The 12097-nt window shown below is 43.8% G+C and overlaps 1 long non-coding RNA gene and 2 other non-coding genes across 4 annotated transcripts in view; all 3 read right to left on the bottom strand.

Annotated features, from left to right (window-relative positions):
- LOC123647547 overlaps positions 1-12097 on the bottom strand; it is a 41807-nt gene that overhangs the window by 16356 nt on the left and 13354 nt on the right. The window lies entirely within an intron of this gene.
- On the bottom strand, positions 2052-2123 carry TRNAC-GCA. The gene has a single exon. It is a non-coding gene; the product is annotated as a tRNA-Cys (tRNA).
- On the bottom strand, positions 11065-11136 carry TRNAC-GCA. The gene has a single exon. It is a non-coding gene; the product is annotated as a tRNA-Cys (tRNA).

The raw sequence follows: 12097 nt of genomic DNA, 5'->3' as shown, positions 1-12097 counted from the left end.
ACCTCTTTCTCTCCTTTATACCTCCTGTGCTGAGTCCAGGGGAGGCTGAAGCCACCCTCCTGGGGAGCAGAGCCCACTACCTCGAAGGCCTGGCCTCAGCGGGTCCAGCACACCTGGAAGAACAGGGATTGGCCTCAAACCGGTCTGTTTGGGGGTTCAAAGCCCAGGCTCAAAGGAGCTTCTGAATTGGGATGAGAAACCTCTCCCACTGCTGGTGAAGTCTGGCTCAGGCACATCAGACCAAATGTAAACTGCACCATTCCCTGCACTAGGAACATCTGCAGGGAGACACGGTGTCAAAGGCCACAGAGACTCCAAAGTTGTGGCACAGGGGTTCTGATGAGTCAGAAAGCCCCCTAGATATTTTCAGTTAGTACAATGAGTGGGCAGCTTCAGCATTTGGTGGGTGAAGGCCAGGGGTGCTGGACATTCTGTAAGTTCTATCAGCCAGAGCAAGAGAGGCTGCCTTAGCTGCCATGGAGATTTAGTGGAGTTTTTGGAGTTTGGCTGTTTGTCTTGATTTCTCCACATTCTCGCATAAGTTCCTTTTATGATTCTTGGAGCACTGTTCTTTCCTGACAAATGCCCGAACTTTCACTCACAAGACCAGGGAGGCTATGAATTTAACTGAATTTAGTAACTGCAGGATCAAATTTTGCCTCTGGTTTTCTGCTCTTAGGTAAGATGCTCTTGGCAGTCATAGAAAGCCCCATGACCCCTTCTGTGCACTGCACGAAGACTGGGCCCTAAACCTAGTAATTCTCCATGCATTAGAATCAGCCCCCTCACCGCAGCTCCTCCTCCTGTCTTAGGGTGGCAGTAACTAGGTCTCTTGCCTCCCATGGGCGCCCTGTTTAAGCTGACCACAGGCACCAGGTTACGTAGCACGTCTGCTGCTGTGAGCCCTGGTCTGATAGATTCCCATCCAGGAAGGACCCGATGGATTTTTATTGACTTCAGTACAACTAGGTCTGGCAATTAATTCCAGAATGTCCCCACCCACACACGCCAATTTCTCTGAGGATCTCTTGCTTGCAAATCACTTGTGGTACCAATTTCTGTATGACTTACAGACACAGGTACAAAACCCGAACCTGACTTTGTCTAGATGTCAGGAGCTCAGAGAACTGAAGGGACGGTGGGAACAAGGCTCAAGGAAACCCAGGGGGCTGGAATCACAGCAAAGTCAAGGCAGAGAGCATGCTGGCCAGAGGCCACTTCAGCCCCCACTGGACGCTGCATGGAGCCATCAGCCCTATTGCTGGGTCAGAGCTCTGTGCGCCAGCTCTACGACCCCCACCCCAGGATGAAGTTTAATCAGTCCCCTGCCCTGAGGGTTGCCCAGTCCACATTCAAGGTCTGAGCTGGGTTCTCACCATCAGCAGTTGGGGTGCAAGAATTTGGTACATTTGTCTAATGTAGGAGATTGCAGAACTGTGCTTTTCACCGAGACACACATTATTTTGGGCTCTTAAAAATAGAGGGAGCGAACGGGCGCGGTGGCTCACGCCTGTAATCCTAGACTCTGGGAGGCTGAGGCGGGAGGATTGCTTGAGCTCAGGAGTTCGAGACCAGCCTGAGCAAGAGTGAGACCCCGTCTCTACTAAAAATAGAAAGAAATTATCTGGCCAACTAAAAATATATATACAAAAAAAAAAAAATTAGCCGGGCATGATGGCGCATGCCTGTAGTCCCAGCTACTCGGGAGGCTGAGGCAGTAGGATTGCTTGAGCCCAGGAGTGTGAGGTTGCTGCGAGTTAGGTTGACGCCACGGCACTCACTCTAGCCTGGGCAACAAAGCGAGACTCTGTCTCAAAAAAAAAAAAAAAAAAAAATAGAGGGAGAAGGTTCAGTGCTGGGCAGTCATATAATAACACAAACGTCCACCTCAAGCCACAAGAGGGAGACCGGATCAGCCCAGGAGAGTTAGGTGGCAGAGCCCATCTGGGCACCTGAGGGAACTTGCCCACCTCTTCTCTCCACCCTCCTCATAGAAGGCTTCAGTGCTGCGGGGGACAAAAGCTGGTTCAAGGGACAAAAGCACAAGAGTCAGGGGGCACCTGGATTTGAACCAGGGACCTCTTGATCTGCAGTCAAATGCTCTACCCCTGAGCTATACCCCCTGTGGTGTGACTTGGGCTTGGCACTGTTAACCACTGTGGCCGCACCCACAGACTCCAGGGTGCTGTAATTTCCATTTGCTCCCTGGCACCTGGCAGGTGCAGCTCACTGCAAACTGCCCCTTTTCTGGCCATGAGCTAACCCTCCCCTGTGCTTTGTGTGAACCCCAGAAGTCTCCTCTGCCCTGACCTGAGGCTTCCCTTCCTCAGTCCCCATCTGCGGTCACCACACCTTTCCCTCCAGAACCAGTGGATGGACTTTTGAGTTTCTCTACCACCTCCTCCTCTATGGTCTCCTTCCCTCATCCTGCGGCCAAGTCTGAGGCCTTGGCAGAGTTTCTAGAGACTCTCTTGACATGAGGGCAAATACTTGTCTGGAAAGGCTGCAGTCTCCAGGCTAGGCCCAGATGCAGTCCCAGTGGGGGCCCCAGAATGGCAGGTCAGCACAGCTGGAGAGGCACCAAGCCTGGCTGTGTGGGGGACGTACAGCTCAGGCCCTAAGGGCCCCGGAAGTGGGACTAAGCTCTCTCTCTCCTGGCCAGACCCCTGGCTTGCAGCAGGCCAGACACACGGAAGAATGTGTCCCTTTTCTCCAGCAGGCACACTGTGGTGGTTGGTGCCACTCAGGAGCCCATCTTAGCACCTAAAACGCCCGATGGATACGAGGATCACAGCCACCCGCAGGGCCACGGAAGATGGTGGCAAAGACATGCTAGGGATGGGATCCAATCATTCTTGTTACATAGGCAAGTTCAGTGGCGGGGGTGGGGGGGCAGGAGGAGAAGAGGAAAAAAATATTACTTCTTTTTAAAAATCTCATGTCAGTGCCTCCTGACCAGTTGAGTACATTATAGATTCTCAACAAATGCTTGTTGACTAAAAACTATATAGAAAATTTAGAAAACACAAATAAACATCAGGAGGAAAATAAAAAATTAGCTGTAATCTCACCAGTGTAATAACTACTACTAACAGTTTGGTTTTTATTTCTCTAAACTTAAAAATACACAGTCCTGGGTCAGAGGATTTAAGCGCTTGCTGCTACTGGGTTGAATCCACACCCAGCTCCTTGGTGCGTCCCCACTGGCCCCGATGCTACTCTGGGCTGCCTTTCTCCCTTAGCGATGTTCCCTGTCCTGTTCTGTAAAGACAAGAATTTTCAATTTAACAGCTGCCATATCTCTGAATTGGTCTTCCTTTTATATGAAAATTACTGTAATTCTTTAAAAGTTGGTGGGTACTTTCCTACAAGGCTGGCAGGATATACTGTAATTGATGTATCTTTCCTGGAAGGCTACTTGGCAATTGAAATACTTAAATGTGTGCATTTGCTTTATCTCATATGAGTGTACAAAGATATACACACATGGTTGGTCACTGCAGTGTTGTTAATAAAAATGAAAAAATAAACTACATGGATACACATTCTGTCACATGATTCTACTAACATTGTCAGGTAATTCATAACACTGAAGGGAAGTCCAGAGAGAGTGGCTTAGAAATTGCGCAGGATCCAAGACCTCCATGGGGACAGTTTGGATCAACACTGTGGCCCTGCAGGCTATGAAGGCCAGTACTTCCACCATGTGGCATGTGGTGGTCAAGAGCAACTTGCAGCCTCTTCCACCCTCTAGGAACCTTCTATCCTCAATTCAAAGTAGAGAACTCATTTTAACTACAGCATCATTCACTAGTCTACAAAGACATGCAATTAAAGTAGTTTCCAAAGATGTTAGTGTTCCAGTAAAGAGTGGATTTCTAAATAATATATTAAAGGGGTTTTCTCCAAACCAATGTGTTGGTGAAGCTACATGTCACCCATAAGTACACTTCACCTTTCTAGTCTCTTAAAGTCTAGATTTAGTCTTCAAGGGTTTTCTGGCATCTCATTTTCATCTATCTTTGAGCAATTTTGATTTCCAGTTTTAATCAACAAGTTGTACAGACAATAAAAATAATCCCCAGCAGCTCCAGGTAGGACATGAATCCAGAATTCAATAATGATCATTGAATTTAACAGTATATTTTACTCTCCTCAGCCCAATGCTGTCAAGAAATCATTTCCACACACATTCCCAGATTTTTTCTGTTATAAATCAGTATGGCCTGGTGATTATTTTTGTGTTTAAGCCTCCACCTGCAAGGTGTGACTTTGTAATTGGCTCTCCAGGGCACGCTGGGATTTTTTCAAGTTACAGATAAAAAGAAAAAAGGGGCAGGGTGAGGTAGGAGGAAGAGCAAAGCCAGAACAGGGGCAGCAGGAGAAGGAGGGGCTTCTTCAGCTGGCAGATGAGGTGTAAAAGATTTCTGCTTAGATATATTTTGGGTTCGAGGAATCTTTCATGAATCCCATTAGTATTCTTGGGGGGTCTCACTCCTCCCAGATCAGGGCCCTAGGGTTCTGGGGAAGCTGTTGTCATTCAGCAATCTTGCAGATTCAAACACTGCCTTTTGTTCTCTGCTAAGCTGTATGGCTGGTAGGTAGTAGAGATTTTAGTTCTTTTCATTGAGGTTTTCATTGTTTCTCTAAGGTATCCTGGTGCATTAGCATCAGTCAGCTCCACTGCCAGCTCCAGTTCAATGATGACAAGCAAATGGGTTTCTGAAAGCCTTACCCTCAGTGGGCACTTCATCCAGATAACCATCAGTGATAACTTATTTAGCTATTTTGCCATTGTGGGCTATAGGTTATTCCAGACTTCCAGACCCAGAGATTAATTGGATTGCCTGTAACTCTAGTCTCAGCCAGTCTGGGTAATCAATACCATTTTCATGTTGAACTGCTGCCTGAAACCCACTCTTAACACAAATTTATGTACCAGTTACGAAATTGTGCTGTGGCTGGGACCCACATTGCACTCTCTTTTCAGTTCTGCCCATGTGGGCTTCCTCACCTCCTCAGATTAGTTCACAAATCTCCCCTCTGTGCTCCTGAGCAACACAATCTAATCCCAGAAATACAGGATCTGGCCTGTGAACCTGTCCTTGGGTCCCTGAAGATCAACTTCTGACCATGCCAGGGTCAGAGAAGAACTAAGTGAAATAGAAAACAAAAACAAACAAACAAACAAAACAATAAAAAGGATCAATGAAACAAAAACCTGGTTCTTTGAAAAGATAAACAAAATTGATAGGACTCTTGCTAGATTAACCAAGAATTAAAGAGAAATGACCCAAATAAGCTCAATAAAAATTGAAAAAGGAGATATTATAACTGATACCACAGAAATACAAAATATCATCTCTGAATACTATGAAAATCTCTATGCACATAAACTTGAAAACAGAGAGAAAATGGATAAATTTCTGGAAACACACAACCTCTCAAGACTCAATCAGGAACAAACAGAACTCCTGAACAGACCAATAATGAGTAAAAGAGATTAAAGCAGTAATAAAAAATCTCCCAACAAACAAAAAGTTCCGGAACAGATGGATTCATAGCTGAATTTTACTAGACTGACAAAGAAGAGGTGGTACCCATATTGCAGAAATTATTCCATAACATCAAGAAGGAGAGAATCCTCCCCATCTCATTCTATGAAGCCAGTGTCACCTTGATTCCAAAGCCAGGAAAGGACACAACAAAAAAAGAAAAATACAGATCAATATCCCTTATGAACATAGATGCAAAAATCCTCAGTAAAATGCTAGCAAATCAAATTCAAAATCACATCAAAAAATAAGGCACCATGACCAAGTGGGCTTCATTCCAGGGGTGCAAGGATGGTTCAACACATGTAAATCAATAAATGTGATTCACCACATAAATAGAAGCAAAAATAAAGACCATATGATCATCTCAATAGATGCATAAAAATAATTTCACAAAATTCAGCACCCCTTCATGATAGAAACACTTAACAAAGTAGTCATAGAAGGAACATATCTCAAAATAATAAAAGCCATATATGACAAACCCACAGCCAACATCATACTGAATGGGGAAAAATTGTAAGTATTCCCACTAAGAACAGGAACAAGACAAGGGTACCCACTGTAACCACTTCTATTTAACATAGTGCTGGAAGTCCTAACCAGAGCAATCAGGCAAGAGAAAGAAATAAAGGGCATTCAAATCAGGAAAGAGGAGGTCAAACTATTGCTTTTGCTGACAATATGATCTTATATGTAGAAAACCCCAAAGTCTCCACCAAGAGACTCCTGAAATTGATAAATTCAGCAAAGTCTCAGGTTACAAAATCAATGTACACAAATCAGTAGCATTCCTATATACCAACATCAGTCAAGCTGAGAGTCAAATCGAAGACTCAATACCATTCACAATTGCTACAAAGAATATAAAATACCTAGGAATATACTTAACCAAGGAGGTAAAAGATCTCTACAAGGAGAACTATAAAACTCTGAAGAAAGAAATTGCAGATGACACAAACAAATGGAAAAATATATCATGCTAATTGATTGGTAGACTCAACATTGTTAAAATGTCCACACTACCCAAAGTGATTTACAGATTCAATGCAATTCCCATCAAAGTACCAATGTCATATTTCACAGATTTAGAAAAAATAATTCTACACTTCATTTGGAACCATAAAAGAGCCCAAATAGCCAAAGCAATCTTAAGCAAAAGAATAAATCTGGAGGCATCACATTACCAAACTTCAAACTATACTGCAAGGCTATAATAACCCAAACAGCACGGTATTGGTACAAAAATAGAGATATAGGCCAATGGAACAGAACAGGGAACTCAGATATAAAACTATCCACATACAGCCAACTGATTTTTGACAAAGCAGACAACAATATACACTGGGGAAAAGAAACCCTATTCAATAAATGGTGCTGGGAAAACTGGATAGCCACATGCAGAATATTGAAGCACGATCCATATTTCTCGACACTCACAAAAATTAATTCAAGATGGATAAAATATTTCAAAGGTAAGGCATGAAACCATAAGAATTCTTTTGGAAAAACTCTTCTAGATATTGGCCTAGGCAAAGAATTTATGAAGAAGACCGCAATGGCAATAACAGCAACAAAAATAAATAAATGGGACTTGATTAAATTAAAATGCTTCTGCACAGCTAAGGAAACAATCAACAGAGCAGGAACTAAGTTCAACTTTGAGTGCCCTGCATTTATTTTATCTGGCAATCCTAATCTGGGATAATTAATAATCCTATTCTGATTCCTAACACTATGATATGGTTGTTCTTACACTCTTCCCTGAAATGCTGTTGTTGGACTCTTATTAATCCTGTCAAGAATCTGAATTTCTAACAATTTTTCAAATCATTTGGATGCATAATCAGGTTTGAGAAATACTGCTTAGTCTCTTCTCCATAGATCTGGCTGACTGATCCCACTGCTAACTGGCCCTCTTCTAGACATAATCCCATCTTCCCCCTCCCCACAGACTCCTCCCTTGGGCTCTCTGAAGCCTTCTCCACCACTTTCTTTGCAACCTCCTCAAACTCCCAGTTGAAGTCACCAGCTCATAAAGGCACAGGCTATAGCCGGTGCAGAAACTCCCTACTTCCTTCTGCTTCTTCTCATGCTGTGCCTACTCTGCCCACCCCCAGGACTCTTTATCTCACCTACAGCCTCTTGTGGACACTGCTACATGGGCCACAGGCTGTCTCTCACATCTCCTGCTGCCTGATCTTCTTCCTTGTTTCCATGGTCTCTCCTTGGCTTTGATAGGATCCTCTGGAGGCAAGGCTGACAGAGAGGCCTCAGACCAGGATGCGGCCCCCATCCCCCTGGGTTCAATCACAGTAGGTCAACATAAGTACAAGTGCAACAAGGTACAATAAGCTTTTAATTCCAGGTGATTGGCACTAATTTAAATGATTTTCCACTTCATGACATGGACCAGAGTATTCCATTTTCCCCAGCGATGGGGTGCAAATGCCTTCAAACCCAACCAAGTCGCCTAACCAATTCCTAATTCCCACCTTTGAAAGTCTAGATCCTAAAATCACTTCAGGAAACAAATACGGTATCATTCAGGCTCAACTTCAGGAAACAGGAACCACTGTAGGAATTTTAAGAGAATAGTATTCACTGCAAGAAATTGGGGGCTGGCAAAATATTTGGAAGGGCTGGAGGAAAGAAAGAAGTCAGAGGGAGCATTATCGGGCTTCACAGTCACCCCTCTGCAACCACAGTTGGAGGTCAGGACACTGTTGTGGCCTTTGCAGCCACCCCAGATCCATGAAATGGGTGCTAAGCAGTAGCCCAGCCCAGTCTGGCTGCTACACAGACACATCTGCCAAGGCTCTAGCTCCCACTGAAGGAAGCATGACTCCCATCTCCCTTCCACAGTTCAACCTTGCATAAATGCCTCTTATTAGCAAGAGCTAAATTGTATCCAGAACTCAAGAGGCCAGGCAATTTGGAAAACATACTTTCAGCACATGCAGTACTTGGGAGAATATAGTATAGGGTGGGAATGGATGCCAAGTGCCAACAGACAGTATCTAGCACAGGTGTGCCCTCCGAGCCTGCTCAGGTCAGACCTGTACATGCCGTCCTACTTGATGATGGAGTGCTGCCAGGCATGCTAACTTATGCTGGGCAGACTGGAAAAGACCCAGCCCAGGACGGGCAGCACAGGTACCATGCAAAGCAGCAGTCCCAGAACTGCTTGTTGCTCAAAGGATAATAGTCACTGGCCGAAGAGGGAATTCCCCTGCATTCATCTACTCAAGCTTGCCAGAGGCGTCATACAGCATCTGGATCTGGCAGAGCCCCTTGAGACCAGCTGTGTCAGTGGAGCCAGGGGGCAGGGGTCCCTGTGCTGCATCCACCACCAGCTGGAGGGGCTTCTCTCACTCCAGGCCCTGCCCAAAGCCTTCTGGGTGGGAGCAGCACACCAAGGCTAGTAAATGAGGTCTCCGAAACCCTTCCTGATGGTGGCAGTGATTAAACAAGGCGAGTTGCAGGACATAGTCTTTTCTGGGATATTGTGGGATATTCTGATGTTCCCCAAAATACTAGACCCCCAGAAGTTTCACAGATGCATCAGACCACCAATAATCGCAAAATATGTGGTTATTTCTCATCCCTTAAATGCATTTAGAATTGGCTTCCTATGAATTCAGGTTTAAGTCCAACAATGGAGCAAACAGGTTTATCCCAGCTGCTCTAGCTATGATATTTTAAATAGAACGTTAATTGGGTACACTCATAATAATAAATTCAGACATTTAAAATTATACTCTTCCTGCTTTATAAAATATTCCAAGAATCCACAACCACATATGTTCTTGAGAAGCTGCCAGTTCACTGGCAGCTGTAGGTCAAGAGAAAATGAGGGATGAGGAAACCCATCTCTTGCAGGGAAAACCCTTTAATCTGAGCTGATTGGCTTACAGACAGCATGAGGGGGCTGGTTTGGGAGATCTGGTGGAGTTGATAATTTGGTATAATTTGAGTTTCCCAAATGCTCTCATAAATCCACACTACGATTCCTGAAGTTCCACTCTTTCTTAATCACTGGCCTATTTTCAGCTCTGAGACTGGGAAAGGCTCTATATTCCATGGACGCTAAAGTCTGGCAACTTACAGGATCAGCCTTTGCTGATCCTTTTCAGCTGTTCTACTTATTCAGCGAGAGGGCACAGAGATTCTCATAGTACAGTCAATGTGGCATTTGAGTTTATTATTTGCTTTCTTAAACTGGTAGCATCAGCCATCTGCCCTGAAACCACTTATAATCTTAGAGCTACAAATTTACTCAACTTTTTCTGCTGTTTGATATGAACTTCCAGATCTCCATCCCCTCAAACTACCCAGATTTTCATTATCTTCAAGTCCAATAAGGCCAGATCTTTTGCCTGTTACCCATTCTTGGTACCAGCCAGGGTCCTTTGATTGAAGAAGAGGCCATGTCAGGTTATGGAAACACAGAAGGCAATCATTGGCAGGATGGCAAGGAGCTTGTGGCACTGCAGGGAAGCCTGGGGAGCCAGGCTCATAAAATGGGCAGGACCCAACGGAAGCGAGACAGCCAAGACCTCAGTCAACTCTGGTTAGGGAGTCACTGCGGTCACCACAATGAATGCTGGCTGCAGCCACTGGCCCCATTGCCATTGCCAGAGCTCCGCCACCTTCAGAATGAATTCCAAACTCACCCCACCTCTATGTGCGATTTACTCAACATTCATAGTCTTGTTTGGGGGCATATACTTGCCCCAGCTTTAGGCATAACCAACTGTGCTGGTTAATTTTATGTGTCAGCTTGGCTAGGCTATGGTGCCCAGATGTTTGGCCAAACACCGATATAGACGTTGCTGTGAAGGTATTTTTTAGACGTTATTAATGTTGAACTCAGTAGACTTTGAGTAAAGCAGATTATCCTTCAAAATGTGGGTGAGCCTCATCCAATCAGTTGAAGGAAATGACTAATGCCTCCTGAGGAAAGAATTCTGCCTCCATACTCTTCAGATTTAAGCTGCAACATCAACTCTTTCTTCCCTGCGTCTCCAGCCCACTGGCCTGCCCTGCAGAAATCGGACTTGCTAGCCCCCACAATTGTGTAAGCCAATTCCCTAAAATCTCTCTCTGTATACACACACACACACACACACACACACACACACACACACACACCCTATTGGTTCCATTTTCTCTGGAGAACCCTGACTAACACACCAACATTCAGGGGGAGGACACACCTGGCCTTGTTGTTTTCCTTAACCAGAGACAGGACCCTATCTTCCACCAAGACTTAGATAACTGAATTCCCAAGATGAAATTAGGAGGATTGAGATGCTGAGAAAAGAAGAAAGAAGAAATGTTCACCCCAGGTCCTACAAGAACTGACTCAGCCTTGAAGAAACTGGTTTTGTCTGGAGATGAACACCTGGCCTGCCTTCTCTTTTTCCCCACGTGACATAATGAATCAATGTGATGAAGAAAAGCTAGAAGTAGAACATTGTGTTCAGGGAGTGAAAAGAAAATGGGAAGGGGGCACCTGGACTTGAACCAGGGACCTCTTGATCTGCAGTCAAATGCTCTACCCCTGAGCTATACCCCCCTATACAACTTGGTGTCCCAACTAGCACTATTTCACTGTTGCAATATCCAGGTATCCCACAGTGTGCGGACAACTATCATTCATTCTCTTGCTGAGTCAGTGAGAATCTGCAGAACTACCTCCTTAGCCACCAACCTCCGCTTTACTTCCCACAGGATTGCTCACCTCTTGTTGGATGATTCCTCTATAGGCTACAATTTCAGCTGTTACTTGTTCTTTCTGTGTGAGATCAGTTATCACCCACCCATCTGCTTTTTGCGTGGGTTTATACCTTTTTTTTATTGCTTTATTTTTCATCAGGAAAACATTATTAGTTTTAAAAGTTGTATATTTAAGCAAAATTATTTACATAAACAAAATAAGGTAAAGTAAAATAAAATAGATCTAACAGACCTGTAGTTTAGTAGGGAAATTTTTTTCCTTAGAAGTAAAAAATTCGAACCACATCTCAAATTTCCACAGCCTCAAATCTACTATATGCACTGTTAAATATGTAGATTTTTTTAAACATAAATATTCTCATATTAAATCCAGGATGATCATAATTACTAAGGATTGTTCAGAATGTATATTTGCTCATTGTTTTAAATTATGCAATTTCTTCCTTTACTATTTGTGTGTTATTTAAAAAAACAAGCTGTAGCTGAAAAGTATAGTCCAAACTATTAAGCACGGGCAAACATATCCTTTTGGTTGTATAGGCCCTTGAACTATGCCATTTCAAATTTTAAAAATTCATGATGCTTTGCTGAGATGAGAAATTGAATAATAAAGTTATCTTTACTGATATATGACTATAAAATATTTTTTCAGTGCTGAAGAAAAATAACTTCCAACCTAGAATTCTGAACCCAGGTAAGCTAATATTCAAGTGTGAGGGCAAAATGAAGACATTTTCAGATGTACAAAACCTAAGAACATTTATTAGAGCAGAACCTTGCTAAACGAACAACTGAAGGAG

Source organism: Lemur catta, chromosome 11 (assembly GCF_020740605.2).
Source record: "Lemur catta isolate mLemCat1 chromosome 11, mLemCat1.pri, whole genome shotgun sequence".
NCBI lineage: Eukaryota > Metazoa > Chordata > Mammalia > Primates > Lemuridae > Lemur > Lemur catta.
Note: the sequence above shows the minus strand (reverse complement) of the source record. Positions and strands in the feature narration are given on the sequence as shown.